This window comes from Heloderma suspectum, chromosome 5 (genome assembly GCF_057233095.1).
Source record: "Heloderma suspectum isolate Gila_16-S chromosome 5, 16-S_ref, whole genome shotgun sequence".
Lineage (NCBI taxonomy): Eukaryota > Metazoa > Chordata > Lepidosauria > Squamata > Helodermatidae > Heloderma > Heloderma suspectum.
The window spans coordinates 85,375,662-85,390,422 of NC_139462.1; the positions used below are offsets into that span (position 1 = coordinate 85,375,662).

Here is a 14,761-nt window from a genome sequence, read left to right on the forward strand (position 1 = left end):
CAAGTGAGAGGACTCAGCTTGGAATACCCTTTAGTTTGATACAGTGGAGCTTTCAAGCAAACTTATAAGCTATATGAGTTGGACACATTGTGCCTGCCCCATCTGAATGAATGTGCACAATGTGTCCAACTCATATAGCTTATAAGTGCATCACACCTATAACCTCCCAAGAGAGAACTCTGTCTACTCCATTCCCCTGGGGGGGGCTGCCCCACAGCAGTTGGCCAGCCTACTAATTAATTATGGCTTCAAATGTATATGGAGTGCAAACATATGTGCTTGTTAGAGTGGCCTACCCCTACTGGCTGAAGGTGTTACTGCAGGCTTCAACCACATGGACACATTTAAATTAAATAAGGGTGCAATCCTATCGAGATAAGTGGCTGCCCCCAAACTTGGAGGCAACCACCTATCCAAAGCAGGGCAGGAGAAGCACAGAGGGGATCGTTCCCTCCGTGCCTCTCCTGCTCTGCTTTTTTGGCTAGACAGCTGACTGCGGCTGTCTAGCCACAGGAGCATGGAGCAGGGAGGGAGGCTGCTGTACAATACATAGGATGCATCATACAGGCAGCTATGCTCTCCCCGCCCCAGAACGCCCCCAGCCATGCCCCTTTCCGGCCGCTCTGCTCTCCTCTTGCAAGCACGGAGGACAGGGCTGTTCTGCGCTTCCTCCAAGGCAGCGCGGAAGTGGAGGGAGTTCCTGGAAAACAGCATATCCTATGGCCCTCTAGACAGTGTCATGAAACCACAAGTCCACATATGAAACCATAGGAGTGTTCATGAGGCATACTTTTGTACATTGGAAATATAGCAGGAATAAAATTTGATCAATCTTGCTACAGTTTTCTTTAAACAAACAAGAAAAGTCAAATTAAGGAGGGAAAAGTAGAGAGTGGGAAGACCAGGGCCTTATCTTTTAATATGTGTCTTCAGTCAATAACTATTTCCATTTAAAGGGTTAAAACAAAGCTAGAGAAATTATTCTGCTTGAAAGAAAAACAAATGCTCTGGCAATCTAAATCTAATACTCTAGTGTGGGGAGGAGGGAGGGATCCATGGGTGGAAGTCTGCTCACAGAAAGTACCTTTGCCCAACTGGGGGGAAGCCCCCTTTTTCCCCACACTGTAGAATATGCTATTCAACAGAGTCCCCAGACCCTCTGAGTAGGTTTTTCAGAGGACTGCCACAGAGAGGGGACTGGGGATATCTGCTTCCACCAGCCCAGTTGCACACACCTACGTATATCTGGGTCCAATGAAAGAGAGATACTTCGGTATAAGTTTGGTTCAAAACCACAACTTGCTTGTCCAGGTAGAACTAGGGTCAAGCACTAAAACTGGCTTAACAAAACTTTCTGATAGATGCTACATGTAGAATTCCAAGTGTGCTGTAATGTGTGGGGTATCCCCATTCATTTCAGCAAAGGGACACAGTCTGTGGCGTTTTTTTTTCCATTGAGTGCATGTAGATTGATTTTCTCCATTGAAGTGAATGCAGAGACATTTGCATACATAGAATACAAATCTCCATCTGTATATTTTAGAAGAACCTAAATTAAATGCTTGCTTTAACATAATTATAGTATGCAATCAGAGGTGTGCTGAACTCTCATTGAAATCAGTACAACTAAATACAGAATTATATGCTTAAGCATAGGTGTGTGTAACTTTCACTGACTTATACCAACTGTGCAACTATGGGCAGTTGGGAGATTGTTTGTGACGAGCTATTGTTTTAGCAATTTAACTGACACATATTGTGGGTAAATTAAATAACAGTGATAGGACCCTATAAAAGTGAATGCTTCACCAGCTGCTTTCCCATTAAATGCTTTTAGCTGAATGGAATTAGCAAATAATTATGTTGATGGGAATCTATTATATCCAAGTGTTGTATTAGTGTCTCCATTTTAAAAGCTTCATAATTTTTCTTTCTATATACCAGATTATTGTTGGAGTAATTTACATCGCAGATTACAAAACTTGCATTACAATTCTGCTGCATTCTGATTTGTCAACACCCCTTTAAAGGAAATCTGTAACATTAAGTATGGGTGGGTAAGACCATCTGTTTTTAGAACTTGCCTGCAGCTTGATCGCTTAACTTATGAGGGGCATTACAGCTGTTTAATTGTTATGGTGTGGAAACAATTATTGTTCTGTCTAAAATTAATATTTATATACATATGCATGTGGCTAAATGTTAGTGGCATGAATGTGAATCAGTGCCATTAAGCATTCAGATAAGAGATAGGCATTTGTGCTGTTTTTACCTGGCTGGAAAGCATATATATTTTAATCTAATCTCAAACAGAAGTGAGATCAAACAGAAATAATAAGCATATTTATTATTAGCCCATGCTTCTCAATGTATGAGAAGGCTTCCTTAAGGAGACATGGAACAGCTTCAGTTGCCTGAGTTTGATGGTTCCTACAAGAGAGTTAAAATGGTAGAATGAATTGACCTTAAGATTTGTGGGGCTGGGTGCAAAGTGATTGGAGACTTCTAGTAGAAGAGTAATCTGGGTTTCCAGAAGCCTGTTGCTAGTGCATCTGTCAGCTGGGAAGCAAAGTCAGGTGGGCTATTAGGAATACACAAAAGCTGCACCTGTCAAGCTATTAGACAAGACAGCATGGCTAGAAGGGTTCTTGAAGGATATGGCTGCAGGCAGGACTACTTGAAGTAACGTACTCAGCAAGAGTGTATGATACGGAAAGCTATAAACAGAATTTAAGGTTATGAGGAACTACTCCCTCAGGAGCAAGTGAACTTGGGACATCTTCCTAAAGCCGCCTATTCTTGTCTGATAGTAGCTCTATTTTGCAAGATGAAATGCCAGAGATTTTGGAGCACTTGTTCTTTAAAGAATCATCTCATCCCACATGTTCATATAAAAAGAGAACATGTGACATGTGCCTGAGTGACAAACAGTTTTAAAGAGTTTCTTTTAAATGGATGCATACACAACAAATAAGACAGGTGTTCTGTGTCATGAAATCATGTACATACGTGATTTTAACAAGGCACACAAGTACTACTTAGCTGCCTCCTTTATACTAATAATTGAGAATTCCAGACATCAACCCATTTCTGTTGATAGTTCATTAACGCTCTCTAATCTCACTTGAAATATACAACAATAATGGAAATGCCTTTACCAGATACAAATTGGGAACACAGAACTTTACACAAGTAATAAAAAAAAAGTCCATAAGGTTTAACCTTATAGACGTGCTGTGAACTCATTGAAGTTAGCAGAGGCTGTTGCACAGGAGATTGATAGATATATGAGAGGACAGAATGTTCAACGAATACAGCTGGTCTGGCACTCTACAAACTATGCAAGAAAAAGTGCAATCTATTACAATTGTAGGTTCAAATTCAGAATTATTCTTACTGCTGCAGAATTACAAAGTGAGGAGTAAGCATTCTCTGTAGGAAAAATAAAGGGCTCTGTCAGCACAGAACTTTGAACAGTTTAGAAAATGACAGTATTTTGATAATAAAAGAGAAGACTGGGGAAAACAGAAACACCATCTGTCAAATCTGAAAATATTAGGCATTGCATGAGAAAGGAAAGATATTACATGGATAAATTTTTAGCAATTAATATTAATGGAGACTCATTGTTTCCATTAAAGCCTATGTAGAGGCTATGAGAGATAACATAACTAAACCCAAGTGCTGCTACAGATGCACACGTTTTATACTCCAAAGTGACACTGTAGTCACGTTATGGAATGCAGCCATTGGCTTCCTGGTCCTGTGAATTAACACTTTCTCAGTTTTCACTGGAAAAACATATTCATGGGTGTCCATTCTAACTGAAGCAGGCAATTCTTTTGTACCCATACTCTGTTGGTTCTTTGGAAGATTCTTTTCTTGTTTTGTTTCTTCTCTTTCCTCCATGGTAGTTGGTTTCATGACTCATAGCTACAATTGCTATGATTCTAGACTATAGTTGGCTTTGGTCATTAAGCAGAATTGTCATAAGGAGGATGTCTGAGCAACTCTTGCATTGTTCATCCATCCTGCAAGGTAGTGCACTTATTGTAAGGATAATACAAGGGGAAAGGAAAGATAGTCATTAGTTTTGCAGAATGCAGCCAACCCCAACCCAGTGCCTTCCAGTTGTTTGGGACTTCAACTCCCATTAGCCCCAGCCAGCATGGTGAATAGTCAGGAATGCTGGGAATTGTAGTCCAAAACATCTGAAAGGCACCAGGTTGGGAAAGTTGGCATAATGGTTTATTAAATGCTTGATCACAAACCAAACACTAAATGCATGTCAGCCAGACATGGGCATTTCAGTTCCACAGATATTTATTTTAATTATTTTTATTTTATTTATTACATTTTTATACTGCTCAATAGCTGAGGCTCTCTAGGCGGTTAACAACCAAAACCATAAAATACAATTTAACAAGTCATAATATAACACTTTTAAAAGTTTAAAAGTACCACATAAAACCAAAGTTTTATGTTACCAGCATAATACCAGCAGCAGTAACAGCCCAGGGAAAGCTTGTGTGAAAAGGTGTGTTTTCAGGCAGTGTTTAAAAGATGTTACTTTTCTGCCTCCCAAACTGCATGAGGGAGGGTTTTCCAGAGGGTGGGTGCTACTACAGAAATGGCCCACTGTCGAGGGTCTTCATGGCAACATTCCATTCGTTTTGGAATGACCAGCAAGACCTCCTCTGAAGATCTTAAACGTCATCTGGTATATGTAAGGGAAGGCAGTCTGCTGGGTATCCTGGTCCCAGGCTGTTTAGGGCTCTATATGCCAATAACATAACCTTGTATGTGGCAGCCACTGTAGTTCTTTTAGCACAGGTGTTATGTGAGCATAGCTGGGTGTCCCAGTGAGCACCTAGCTGCAGCATTCTGCACAAGCTGCAGCTTCTGAACCACGCTCAAAGGTAGCCCCACATAGAGCAGTAGTCTAATTGTGAGGTTACCAGTGCATGGAATGTGCATAGTAGGCATACCAGCTGAAGTTGGTAATGAGCCCTCCAGGCCATCGAGGCCACCTGAGCCTCCAGTGACAAAGATGGGTCCAGGAGCACTCCCAAACTATGGATCTGCTCCTTCAGGAGTCCTATCGGGTTCAGTCTCAGTTTATTGGCCCTCATCCAAGCCATAACTGCATGCAGGCACCAGTTCAGAATGTGTACAGCCTCTCCCGATTCAGATGTCACAAAGAAATAGAGCTGGGTGTTGTCAGCATACTGGTGACACTTTGCTCCAAATCTCCTGATGACCACTCCCAACAGCTTCATATAGGTATTAAATACAACTGGGGACAGGATGATGCCCTGTGGTACCCTACAGTTCAGCTGCCATGGGCCTGTGGTGCAGTCACCCAATGCTATTCTCTGGAACCAACCCCAGAAGTACAGTTCGACCCACTATAGAACAGTGCCTCCAACTCCCAACGCACAGAGGTGGCCCAGGAGGTTTCCGTGTTCAACAATATCAAAAGCCGTTGAGCGATCAAGAAGAAATAACAGGGTTGCACTCCCCCGTCTCTCCCCCAAAGAAGGTCATCCATCAGTGCCAAAACCGGGCTTGAATCCAGACTGGAATGGATCCAAATAATCAATTTCATCCAAGAGCACCTGCAATTGAGATGCCACAACCCTCTTGAGCACCTTACTCAAGAATGGGGTGTTTGGGAATGATAGTTAGCATAGATCTCTGGATCGAGGGAGGGTTTTTTCAGGAGTGGTTGCACCACTGCCTCTTTCAAGATAGTAGGGACCATCCCATCATGCAATGATGCATTCACCACTCGCCTGATCCATCCGGTCAGCCCCCCGTGGTTAGCTCGAGTAAGTCATCATGGGCAAGAGTCGAGAGAGCATGTGGTGGGTTGAACAGATGCAAGCATCTTGTCCACATCCTCAGGCTTCAAAAACTGAAATTGATCCCACAAAACATGATAAGACGATGCACTGGACACTGCAAAAGGCACTGCATCAGTAGCAGTATTCAAGTCAGCATGAAGGTAAGTGATTCTGTCCTTGAAGTGTCTTGCAAACTTATCACAGCAAGCCTTCAAGGGTTCCAGTATTGGATTCACTGGGTTTGATGTAAGTAACCCCAAACTACTCAGAAAAGCCATGGAAGCTCACTGGGTGACTTTGGGCCAGTCACAGACTCTCAGCCCAACCTACCTCACAGGGTTGTTGTTGTGAGGATAAAAGGGAGAGGAGGAGGATCATGTAAGCCGCCTTGGGTTCCTTGCAAGAGGAAAAAAGGTGGGATATAAATGCAATAAATAAATAAATAAATGCTCAGCTGGACAGCTACTTTAGAATGCAATGGAGGTGGCAAAATAAGCCTTCTTTGCTGCCTTGATCAACACACAGTAGGCACGATTATATGCCCTTATGCATATTCGATCACCTTCATGACAAGTCTTACACCATGCTCCAGCCATCTTCTGACCTGTTTCATTGTCCGGAGCTCCCTAGTAATCCAAGCTCCACAGTGTTGAAAAGGGTATTCAGGAGCGATTGTGTCAATGGCCCTTCACAGCTTGCCATTCCATAGTGCAACAAGGGCCTCATCAGAATCACCAGCTCTGGCTACTAAAAAAATCCTCCAGGGCATTCAAGAATCGCTCAGATTCCATAAGTCTCTGTGGGTGGACCATCTTAATGACCCCCCCCCCCACCTCTGCAGGGAAGGACTGTCATTGTGAGAGCAAATTTCACCAGGAAGTGGTCTGACCATGACAATGGGATAATTTCCATCACCATCCCCAATATCCAGACCACCCCCCTCACATCCAGAGGCAAAGACCAAGTCAAGGGTATGCCCTGCCCTATGCATTGTGCCAGTGTCAAACTGACACAGCCTTATGGTTGTCATGGAGGACGTGGAGTTCCGAGCTGATCCTGTTAAGGCAGCCTCAGCATGGATGTTGAAATCTCCCAGGACCAGAGTCCTAGGGTTTTCCAACACCACATCTGCGACTGCCTCAGCCAGCTAGGTCAGGGAATCCATTGGGTAGCAGGTACACCAATAGTGTCCCCTATCTGTCTGTTTGGCCCAACATAAGGTACAGGCCCTCAAAGCCTATCCCAGGGCAGAGGGGTTTCCTGGTGAGTAAGACTGAGCTGTTAGGAATCACAGTGACTCCCGCCCCCAGCCCTGCCCTCCAGCCTGCAGGGTTTGTACTGCATTGAGTAACCAAGTGGACAGAGCTGGGTCATGTCTACGCTGCCCAGCTCAACCACCCAAGTCTCCATGATGCACACCAGGTCAGCTCCCTCATCCACGATCATATCATGTATGAGAGAGGTCTTGTTGCGAGCTGACCTGGCATTCACCAACACTGCAACCAGGCCAGAGGGTACAATAGGTAGTCCACCAGAAACCTGTGAGGTGGGGAGGTGATCAGACAGGGAAATGGCTTGTAGCCATCTGTGTCCCTCACAACTCCAATTACATTTCCTCCCCCATCATACTATACCTTCCCTTACCCACAACAGCTGTCATGAGGGCACCCTCTTCCTCCGTGCCACCCTCCCTTCCACCCTGGCACATCCTGGCCTGTAGCCACTCCTATCCCCAGAAATTAAGAAGAGAGAGGAGGAGGAAAAAATGGAGAAAGAAAGAAATGTTTAAGGAGCAATGATGATGAGTTAGGGCAGGTAAGTAAGACCAAATGAATGGTTACATCCCACCCCCAGTTGGATGGAACTTTTGATCTGTATTCCTACTCTGACCCTCATTCGGGGGGGGGGGACACATACCACAACTTCCTCCACCCAGGCTCTTACCCTAGGTTACGGTCACAGACCTATCTCCCACACAAGATCCTGGAAATATTCCTACTTCCAAACGAAGAGGGGGGACACCCAAACCTACATGGCTCCCCCAAGGAGCAACCCCCTTTGGCATCACCCTTTGGGGTCAGCCCCGCAAACAACAGCAGGGCTGGTTCTTTATGAGCCACTTCCCAGAGCTGGTCCAATCACAGATGAAGCTCTGGGCCACTCCAGCCACAAGACAGTCCCCAGCTGCAAACACTTACTAGCAGGCTGAAAAGTAAAACGGTCCAGCAAAGCAGGCAGGCAAGCAAGCAGATCTTGGCAAGAAAAAGCAAGAAGGCACTCCTGCTAGAAGGCAATAGCAGATGAGGGAGAGGGCTGGGTGTTTCTTGTGGCCCAGTCAGCCCCTTTCTGCCTATTGTTCCTCTGTGCCGCTTCTATGTGCTCCAGTGTGTAAGATACGCACACAGAAACTCTATGCAGAGTAGCCTGTGCTGGCAAGGTTTAGCAGCATCATTGTGCTTTGCAAATGGAGGAAATGCATGCTCCCAGGGTATATATCATATATCACTCCATTGTATCTACTTAGAACCGGTTGCTATGCAGTATTAGGCATGTTGGATTGGACCCGTTTAAGTGACTATGGGGTGGCTAAAATGCCCTGGCAATTCTCCTGATTCTTTTCTTCCTGTCCATCTAATTCTGTGTCATATGTTAGGTTTGCAGTAAATTAGTAAGTTACATCTGTTGATTATGACTGCTGCCCAAACAGCACCAACAACTCACACAGCAGTATTACCAGAGTGCGCCCTGTGCTGGTTTTCAGTAGGACTGGACGAATCTGTAAATGTCGGTTTTGCTCAGTTTCCCTTTTTTTTCAAACTTACATTCATTTTATTCCATTTTAACATCTGTGATGTTTTTTAAAGTCTGCATAAACATAGCATATTTCATGTGCTCCTAATATATGCATTTTTGTACACAATTTTCCCTGATGCTGGGAAAGACTGAAGGCAAAAGGAGAAGGGGATGACAGAGGATGAGATGGCTAGATAGCATCACCGATGCAATGAATATGGACTTGAGCACACTCTGGGAGAGAGCGCAGGGCAGGAAGGCCTGGTGTGCTATGGTCCATGGGGTCACGAAGAGTCGGACACGACTTAATAACTGAACAACAACACACATTTTTTTGCAAGCAGTTTTCCCTATTTTTGTACATTATTTCATTAATATGCACATTTTTGTATGCACTTTCCCCCCTAATATAGTCATTTTTGTACACATTCTTTAATAGGAGAAGTGCATCGCAAAATTCAGAGAAGTATAAGTACCTAAGTATAACCATGTTTCAGTTTGCATTAGTTGAGGAAGTATGAATTAGGTGAGTTCACGTTAAAATGTGAACCAAACAAACTTATCCTCCATCCCTACTTTTTAGTGACACAAATTCTGATATTCTCTCAGTGCATCAGGCATTGTGCCCAATCCTTAATGCTTATTCACCAGATTTGCATTTTATGGAATTATCCATTAGGTTTTTGTATTACAGGTTTGCCTGGAATTTGTATTTATATTCATTTTAAATGGAGTTCTGAATACTGGGTCAATTATTGTAGCCCTGACATGACATCTTACCTGACACTCATCTCAAAAAACTATACAGAAAGCAAGATAGTTAGTATTGTTCTTTTTTATTCTAGCCGTAGACAAGAAAGATCATAATAAGTAAAAATATCTCATAAAGGGTATGAATAAACTAAAATGAATATGAATTTGTTATACTGCATTGAAAATTATGTCACTGCTATAATCCTTTATGACAGGGTAATCAGTAATAAAACAGTGCAGTGAGTACCAATTAAGGAACATCAAATCGCTGGGCATGCTGTTCATGCTGATTTAAACAGGAGATGATTGGAATAAATGGATTTAATATATACTTCTTTGCCTACTGTAGCTATTCTGTCATATCCACAGGAGCTAGCATATGAATAATCTAAGGAGGATACCTACTTACATTTCTCATGGAAGACTAATGAAAAGCATTAAATTTTAGAAAGCCTAAAGAGACCTGTTGTTAAAAACATACTACTAAATGAGAATTTTCCTGCTAGCTTTAACAATTTATTGCTTGAGAAATTACAAGGAAGATACTTTTTTTTTGTTTTTTGTTGCTATATTTGTTTCCATTCCTCAATTACTCGGTGTTTCTTACATTGCTTGATTACATAAGTTATTGGAAAACTTTTATGTAATATTCGATGTACCCTATTAATTCCCACCGTGCTCTACCAGTATTCTTGCTGAAGTTCTTACTAGTACTAAGCAAACACAGGATTCAAATTTGGACTTGTTTTCAACATTCATAGCCAAGTGAACATAAGCAAATTCAAAAATACAAATGCTTGTATTTCTTGAAAGCTAACTAACAAAGCAAAACTAACAAAGGAGCCTGAATTTTGATTGTAAAATTTGATTTTGTTCAGGAGGGAGAGATATGAAGTAGAGAAGTGATGGATGATACTTAATCCTTTCTCTGCCTGCTGTTTCTCTGCTTCATAACATTCTCTCCCTAAGCTGCTTTTCCAGATGGGTTTATCAAAAAAGAGATAAGTGCCCCTCTCCCTGCCACTTGCCTATTTTGCAACACTCCTTTCCAAAGCTCCTTTTCTGGAGAAGTAAAGGGCCATCAGGTTTGTTATACACATTTATATGCAATGTATTCTTTGACCTTTTGTGTGCAGCATGGCTGTGTATTTATTGTTTTGATATGGAACCATAATAATGATTGCTACTTTTGGAATGTTGTTTGTATTGCCTTTGGCCACTGTAATTTTCTTTCTCTTTTTTCCCCTTTCATCTTTTTGTTAATTATTACCATGAGCTTTTTACTGTCCCTAGAGGTGACAAAAGAGAAGCCAGATTAACACCCTTCTAACATCAAACCATCTTCCTGTCCCATCCTAACTCCCATCCTTACTTACTCTTCCAGCTTGGTCCCATCTCATCTTAACCACTGTCTTCAAGGAAAGGAAAGGTTCCTCCTGTGCAAGCACCGAGTCATTGCTGACCCCTAGAGGGACGCCGCTTGCGCTGGCGTTTTCATGGCAGACTGTAGCGGGGTGGTTTGCCGTTGCCTTCCCCAGTCGTGACTACCTTTCCCCCAGCAAGCTGGGTACTCATTTTACCGACCTCGGAAGGATGGAAGGCTGAGTCGACCTGAGCCAGTTACCTGGGACCCAGCTTCCTCTGGGATCGAACTCAGGTCGTGGGGAGAGTTTCGGTTGCAATACTGCCGCCTACCACTCTGTGCCACACAAGGCTCTTCGCTGTCTTCAAACGCCCATCCTTTTACATTTCCCCCTTCACCTGATGATTGGTTTCATAATTTAGTCACACACCCTACCTTCCACCCTCTGCATGCAGCTATTGTAAATTATGGGGGCGTAGCCATGTGTATTTGTTGCAGCAAAAACATTGGTGTCTTGTAGCACCTTAAAAACGTATTGATTTATTGTTACATAAGCTTTCATGGACCAAAGTCAGATGCAAAAATAATCTGCTGAAGTTGGCTTTGCCCAAAGAATTAAACAGAATCACAATCTGAGGAAGTGATGGGGAATTGGGAGTCCTATCGTTGATGGGGTTCATCTCCCTCTAGGTTCTCAGGCTTGTGCCTCCAGGATGTTCCTGGTTTTATTGCTGGGTACCTATTTGAAGGAAAGACCAGGTGTGCTTCCTACCAGCCTTGTCTGGTAGGCTGCATCCTTTTATCTCAGATTCACACTTAGTTGGCGTTGTTTTGCAACCAAAGATTAGATTATGTAATAATACCCTCTATGTGGGACTGACCTTAATGCAGTTCAACAGCTTTAGCTGGTGCAGAGTGATGCAGCCTTTCTGAAAGGGCTGAGTCACCAAAGCAAACACATTTCACTAGTGCTGTGATATCTGTCCTTTTGCCTATAGCATCCTGAAAAGACAACTACATTCCTATATTTCATTATAATTTCTCTTACGTTTACCAGCTGTTCACCAAGTTAGGACTGCAGGGATGCATACAAAGGTAGCCTTCTCCCTGATATTCTTATTTACTATATGAAGGGAGCTTTTTATGTGGGGGAGTATTGAAAAATACACTCCTCACCTGCAGTCTGAAGGGCTACATCCCAGAATTCCACCACCTCAGCCTACCACATTCTGCATTTTGTGTAGCATTGTTCTTACATAATAAGCACATTCAACTCTACTGATATTATCAGACAGTGAATTCACGTGTAGTGATCAAAGCTACATCTTGATAACATAAAAGTGTGAAACTGCCACTGTGGATCCATTAACCTATTGCAGCATGCTAGACAGCTGCCTAGGCATGTCAGGAGTTGATAAGCTTGTCACATTTATTTATTTATGAAAATTTATACTTCTTCCATCCATGATTTACATGCTGGTTTGCAACATATCAAAACAATAAAAATACAATCGTACAATGACACGTAAATTGAACATGTGAGCTTTACCCACAGTAAGTGATTGGAAAATAAGGCATATGGTGTATACTACATTTAAAATAAGTAGCAATGATATACATTATGCATTTGTTACTTTGCCATTACCCTGCCTTTAAAAAATTGATCTTGAAATGGCAATTGGCCATGGTAAAAACATATTAAATTTATTTTATGTTATGTTATATCCTAAATGTGATGTTGTATACATTGGTAACCTTGGTTGACTTTAAGATTTAAAGCTATCTATTTGTTTCTTTTGCATTGCTGATGTACTGCTGCTCTCAATAAGAATAATACCATTCAGTGTTTTGCATAACTGGATTAGTCTATTGCATAGGATAAGTATATTGCGTAACAGGAGGAGTATTGCGTAGCACTTCTCACAGTCGAAGGAGGTAAGAAGTGGGGTCTCCCAAGAATCTGTGTTTTTTATCTTATTCATAAATGATCTGGAGTTAGGGGTGAGCAGTGAAGTGGCCAGGTTTGTAGATGACACCAAAGTATTCAGGGTAGTAAAAAGAAGAAGGGATTGGAAAGAGCCCCAAAAGGATCTTTCCAAATTAGGTGAACGAGCATTAAAATGACAGATGCCGTTCAATGTAAGTAAGTGAAAAGTGATGCACATTGGGGCAAAAATCCTAACCACATACGTTGATGAGGTCTGAATTGGCAAGGGATCTTTGGGTCATGGGGGATAGCTCAATGAAAATGTCAAGCCAGACTGTAGCAGCTGTGGAAAGGACGAAATCTTAGGGATGTCAGAGAATTCCGCCATGGATCTCGGTGAGGCCGAATGCCAGTTCCGAAATCTTTGGCGGAACAGCCTGCCACCCCCCGCCCCACCCCCCGCGGATCCCCCCGGGATGAGACTTACCTGGGGCGGATGTTCCGGGCGGTGGCAGCTCCGGCGGCGGTTGGTCTTCTGACCAGCTCTCACTGCCATTTGCAGTCTTGTCGGGGTTTTTTTTACAGAGACGTGATAGGCTACGTAAAGATTTACGTAGCCTATCACGGCTGGGTTAAAAAAAACCAACGCGTATGCAAATGGCGGCTATGGCCGCCGCTATTTGCGTTCCTTATTTTTGGCCGTCTTAGTCTAAGTAAATATTTACGTAGTCTATTACGGCAAAAATAAAGGGGAACGCAAATAGCGTAGCGGGTTTTGCGTACGCGGGGGTTTTTTGGTGGTTTTTTTTACTCAGAGCCCTACACGGCCGGAAATCCGGCTGCGGACGGCTCTGGCCTGGGCCTGGCCAGCTGCTCCGCGGAGCCGCCACGGAGCACAGCCAGCCGTTCGAGGATTCCGGGGGGGAGGAACGGATTGCCTCCCCCCCGTCGAGGATTCCGGGGGGAGGGACGGAATGCCTCTCCCCCCACCATAAACATAATCCATGGAAAGGTAAGTGACTTTCATACATCCCTACGAAATCTGTATTAGGGAAAATTACAATACCTCAGTGCCTTTATACGACTCAATGGTGCGTCCATACTCGGAATACAATCCTGGAATACAAAACTGTGTACACTTCTGGTCACCACACATCAAAAAGGATATTGCAGAGATGGAAAAGGTGCAGAAAAGGCCAATCAAAATGATTTGTGCTGGCCTGGAGCAGCTCTCCTATAAGGGAAGTTTATGGGCTCTTTATAAGAAAATATGAGTAAGGGGGAACATGGTAGAAGTATGTAAATTATGCATGGTGTGGAGAAGATGGATGGAGAGATGCTAGAACATAGGGTCATCCAATGAAGATTCAGGGCAGACCCCCCCCCCCCGAAATACTTCTTTATGCAATGCATAGTTAATGTATGGAATTCCCTTCTACAAGATGTGGTGATGGCCACCAACGGAGACACTTAAGAGGAGATTAGACAGATGAAGGATATGGCTGGCTATGTACTGCCTCATGGATCAGGAGCACCATGTCTCTGAATAACAGTTGCTGGGGAACAACAGCAGTAGCGCGTTATTGCCCTGTTTGTGGGCTTCCCAAAGGCATCTGGTTGGCCACTGTGGGAGGATGCTAGACTAGACAGGTCTTTGGTCTAATCCAGTTGGCCTCTGTCTTATGTACGGAAGTGTACATGACCGGGGGCAGAATCCAACGGGGTGCTTACGCCTCCACTGATTCATTTCCGCCCTGCTGATCCCCTCTTGCAAGCAGCGGGTCCTGCCAATTCTGTTGCACAAGCAGAACCCACCACTTATGCAGGGGAGATTTAGCACTTCCTAGGGGAAGCCCCCAAATGAGCAAAAATGCTTGTTTCTGGAAGGAGGCAGGTCAGCAGAGTTCTCTTATGTGAGCTCTGCCAACCTGCCTCCTTTCGGAAACAAGTGTTTCCACGTGTTTTGGGTTGCCCTGAAAGTGTTAAATCAGCACAACAGCGGGGGACTGTAAGCGTCCTATTGGAAGCTGCCCAATGAAACCAAATATATTGTTTTCCAGTTTGGCCTGAGTTGTAACG

General features: G+C 43.4%; 1 protein-coding gene across 2 annotated transcripts in view; it reads left to right on the plus strand.

The window, feature by feature from the left end:
* Positions 1 to 14,761, plus strand: part of TENM3 (teneurin transmembrane protein 3) — a 445,596-nt gene that overhangs the window by 345,058 nt on the left and 85,777 nt on the right. The window lies entirely within an intron of this gene.